We start from the raw sequence: 4,474 nt of genomic DNA, 5'->3' as shown, positions 1-4,474 counted from the left end.
TTGCTGGCAATCTTTGTTTTCATGTTCTTCACTTCCGCAATTTTTGCATTTCACACCGCATTTTGCTTGTTCGTGACCATACTGCCCACATGACCTACAGAAATTTGGCATCTCTGCAAAGAAGAGGTCGCCATTAACTTGCCCGATTTTAAAACGTGCTGGGGGTGCTTTAAAACCGAGAAAAAAATTATCTTTGATGCAAGTAACTAAGAATCTCCACTTAGACGTCCAGATATCACACTCGTTCATAATCATCCCTTTACATTGTACGTCTTGAAAATACACAGACAGAAAGGCTTGCACTTCAAACTCCTTCACGTAAGGGGAATTAGACTTAATCACCACAAGTTTTTTGTTTTCAAAGCAGTGTTCGACGATTCGGAACCCCCCCATCTTGGGATCATCCTTCACTTTCTCAGCCTTTTTCAAGACATCATTGAAAATTCCGTCACCCGTAAAAGTAATGTCGTAAATGCCGCGTTTGGGGTAGTCCTGAATCGCCAAAATCTCGTTCTTGCCGACACGGAGTAGATCGCCCAGTACAACTTCTACCAGATATTTAAGCTTCTCCTTCTTATTGTCCGGGTGGACAGCTCCAGTGAGAATTTCTCTCACTGAGTTTTTTAGGCGAGCATATTCCGGCACGTAGCCGGGATCATCGCCCATGGTGCTTCGCTCGCTCGCAACAACTGCTCGCAACCGTCGCAGCGCCTTCTGGATTCGGGTTAACCACACCAGAAGGCTAGGGGGTATCGCAACTTGTTATTTAGGGGACTAATCCCCCTCCCCAATAGCAGCAGGTGGGTGAAGCCCGGGCTATAAACCCGGGCGATCCCACCAGGCCGAGGAGAGGGGTACCCCCAAATACCTTCTGGCTAGACCAAGTGATGAAAATAAAATCACATACATTTGATCTTAGCCAAAAGGCCGAGAAGCGATAACCCGCTCGGCCTCGACAACGGGGCCGCTGTTTGCAAACGCAGAGCACTTCTCAAGGCAACAGTCTACAGGCCTCAGCCCTAAACACAGTCCGGGAGGCTTCTCTCTCTCACAAACCAGGGAAAACGTGCGTCCTACGCACTGGAATCACCAGCATGCTCTACTTCGTGTTTTTCGCATCTGCATAGCTCCGCCCACAACTTCTGGTTACGCCTTTTCGTCGCACGCAATTCCTGGTGCCAAAGAATGCCAAGCAGAAACACGGATAAGGAGTGAATGGAGAGTAGTGTGAAGAAAAAAAAAAAGGTCTCTATGCATTGTTGATTGTGATGTCACGGCCCCATTGTTGAGTGTTCCGTCAGAGCCCTTGTGATGTCATCCAGTGACCTGACCTTACTTGACCTCTGATCTGACAGGCCTCTTGTGACACGTGCAGTGTTCCGTCCATTGGCCAGGCAAGGTAGGTCCAGCTATTGCTGATACATAACAAGTGCTGGACTACATTTTAGCCTACCTACAAGTCATCCAGTTTAATAGATCCACAAGAGGGAGACAGAGGCAAACAAACTTTACTTATTTAATAAAGAACTAGGAAAACTAAATTGGTTACATCAAGCAAACTTGCTACAAAAGGGTCAATTTAAAGGAACAACTCAGCAGACTGCCCAGGTGTGCACAACAGGCCCAAATCAAAACAGGGGTGCACAGAGTGGAGGGAGGTCCAAAAACTGCATTCAGGTGATAGATATCCTAACACTTCATTCAGGTGATAAGTCAATTAACACAACAATTAAGCCATCAATCTTAATTGGATTTGGACTGTGAGGAGGAGAGGTGACTGGCTGGCTGGGTTGCTTGGTGCTGGAACAAACCCACACACAGGTGATGCAATTAACAGATTGACAGGCTAGATGCAGCAGCACCAGGGATGCAGAAAGCAGCACACCAAAAACCTGACAGAGGAAGGAGAAGCTGAAGTGCAGGACTGCTGAGGCAGGGCACAGCAACTTTCCACTTGCTTGCTGGAAGGATCCTTGAAATCCATCACTCAATTTCATTCTGTTTTTTTTATACTGGAATAGAAAGGGTGCACCAGTCCTGGAGGTACTGCAATACCAGGTCAATGCGTGGAGTGGACAGAGCAAGCTCTTTTTCCATCTCCCTGTTCGAAAAATCCATTTAATATATGGTCCCCAGATAGGGGACGTATCAGATATTAAACTGATAAGAACAGATTTTTTTTTAGTTGATAGCGTCAGAAGACGCCACATATTTGTATTTACAACAAGTTATGTATAGCGCTTCATCATCAGTTTTCAACTTTTTTTATACTTTTTATTCTTTATTTTCCATATTTTCTCCTTTTTTTTTTTTTAAGCATTTAAAAACATCCAACAAGACAATACAACAACAAAAATGTCCAAATTATCTTATAAACTTTCAACCTGGTTTTAAGCCACCCATCCAAGCATAATATGCCATCCGGGACTAAGCCGTCCCCCCAATAGCAGCACTGGCTTCCACCGCAGCTATAAACTACGGCTTCCGCCAGAGGCCGAGGGTCCGGGTACCCGGGGCACCTCAGGCCAAGACCAAGGCAGCACCTCTCGATACTACACTTGATCTTAGCCAAAAGGCCGAGAAGCGATAACCAGAAAAGGGTTCGCCCTACAGGCCGACGGTCCTCAATGCAGAATACTTGTGAAGGCGATAGGCAACAGGCCCCAGCTGCAGAGAGAAAGAGACAGTCCGGGAGGCTTCTTTCTCTCACAAACCAGGGAAAACGTGCGTCCTACGCTCTGAAATCAACAGTATGCTCCACTTCGTGTTTTTCGGATCTGCATAGCTCCGCCCACCACTTTTGGTCACGCCTTTTCTTCGCACGAAATTCCTGGTGCCAGAGCGCGCCAAGCAGAATGACCGATAAGAAGTCAATGGAGAGTAGTGAGAGAAAAAAAAAAGGTATCTATGCATTGTTGATTGTGATGTCACGGCCCCATTGTTGAGTGTTCCGTCAGAGCCCTTGTGATGTCATCCAGTGACCTGACCTTACTTGACCTCTGACCTGACAGGCCTCTTGTGACACGTGCAGTGTTCCCTCCATTGGCCAGACAAGGTAGGTCCAGCAACTGCCCAGGTGTGCACAACAGGCCCAAATCAAAACAGGCATTCAGGTGATATCCTAACACTTCATTCAGGTGATAAGCCAATTAACACAACAATTAAGCCATCAATCTTAATTGGATTTGGACAGTGAGGAGGAGAGGTGACTGGCTGGCTGGGTTGCTTGGTGCTGGAACAAACCCACACACAGGTGATGCAATTAACAGATTGACAGGCTAGATGCAGCAGCACCAGGGATGCAGAAAGCAGCACAGCAAAACCCTCACAGAGGAAGGAGAAGCTGAAGTGCAGGACTGCTGAGGCAGGGCACAGCAACTTTCCACTTGCTTGCTGGAAGGATCCTTGACATCCATCACTCAATTTCATTCTGTTTTTTTATACTGGAATAGAAAGGGTGCACCGGTCCTGGAGGTACTGCGATACCAGGTCAATGCGTGGAGTGGACAGAGCAAGCTCTTTTTCCATCTCCCTGTTCGAAAAAATCCATTTAATATATGGTCCCCAGATAGGGGACGTATCAGATATTAAACTGATAAGAACAGATTTTTATTTTTTTATTTTTTTTATTGAAAAGTAACAAAATACACAACATAAACCATGTCATAATACAGTACAAAAATATCAGTATGGCCTACATTTTAGGCTCTACAAAAACACAGCATAAACAAATTCATAAAATCATACAATAATACAACAACATAAACCTTTTATATATCAAGACTTATCATACCACACCCCATCTCCCACCTAATCACACAAAAAGAAACATTGAATTTAATCATTCTTTAACTTCTGATAACTTTCCTTTTTCTGAAAGAAAAGAACATAATTACTTATCATAACCAGAACCGCCATTTTTTGAACTTCCAGACGCCTTCAGCGTCTACTGTACCCATCCTTTCCCTATCACAAAGTACATAAAGAAACAACTTACTTCGGATCATGCCCAAACATTCATCCACCGCAACCTCATCCTTTCTGAACACTAAAATATTACGTACATCCCATAGAACCTCTTTCACACAATTAACAACAAACCACAACACTCTTGCTTTTTCTCTACTTATCCCACACAAACCATACATCATCATATAAAAAGTTATTACTTCAACCCCAGTCAATCCTTTCACCAATTTACCCATTCTTCCCCAAACACTCTTTGCAAACTCACAATCCCAAAGTAGATGTACATAATTCTCACACCCTCCACATCCAACCCTTGGACACACTTCCCTATTTATAATCCCTCTCCTGCGTTGTAACTCTCTTGTTGGCAGACACTTATGAGTTACTGCCCATGCCATATCCTTTTGCCTATTTGTTAATTCCTTATTGCACACATTCTTCCATACACGCTTACTCTCATTTTCTGTCAAACCACTCCACAGTCTCTCTAGCTTCCAATTTCTCT

General features: G+C 44.4%; 2 non-coding genes and 2 pseudogenes across 2 annotated transcripts; all 4 read right to left on the bottom strand.

The window, feature by feature from the left end:
* Window positions 1–795: 795 nt before the first annotated feature.
* On the bottom strand, window positions 796–939 carry LOC122942882 (annotated as a pseudogene).
* Window positions 940–2,021: 1,082 nt separating this feature from the next.
* On the bottom strand, window positions 2,022–2,214 carry LOC122942965. Its single transcript, XR_006390800.1, has one exon. It is a non-coding gene; the product is annotated as a U2 spliceosomal RNA (small nuclear RNA).
* Window positions 2,215–2,446: 232 nt separating this feature from the next.
* On the bottom strand, window positions 2,447–2,588 carry LOC122942879 (annotated as a pseudogene).
* An 864-nt stretch (window positions 2,589–3,452) lies between these two features.
* On the bottom strand, window positions 3,453–3,641 carry LOC122942715. Its single transcript, XR_006390661.1, has one exon. It is a non-coding gene; the product is annotated as a U2 spliceosomal RNA (small nuclear RNA).
* Window positions 3,642–4,474: the final 833 nt, after the last annotated feature.

The sequence above is a fragment of the Bufo gargarizans genome, chromosome 6 (genome assembly GCF_014858855.1).
Source record: "Bufo gargarizans isolate SCDJY-AF-19 chromosome 6, ASM1485885v1, whole genome shotgun sequence".
Lineage (NCBI taxonomy): Eukaryota > Metazoa > Chordata > Amphibia > Anura > Bufonidae > Bufo > Bufo gargarizans.
Note: the sequence above shows the minus strand (reverse complement) of the source record. Positions and strands in the feature narration are given on the sequence as shown.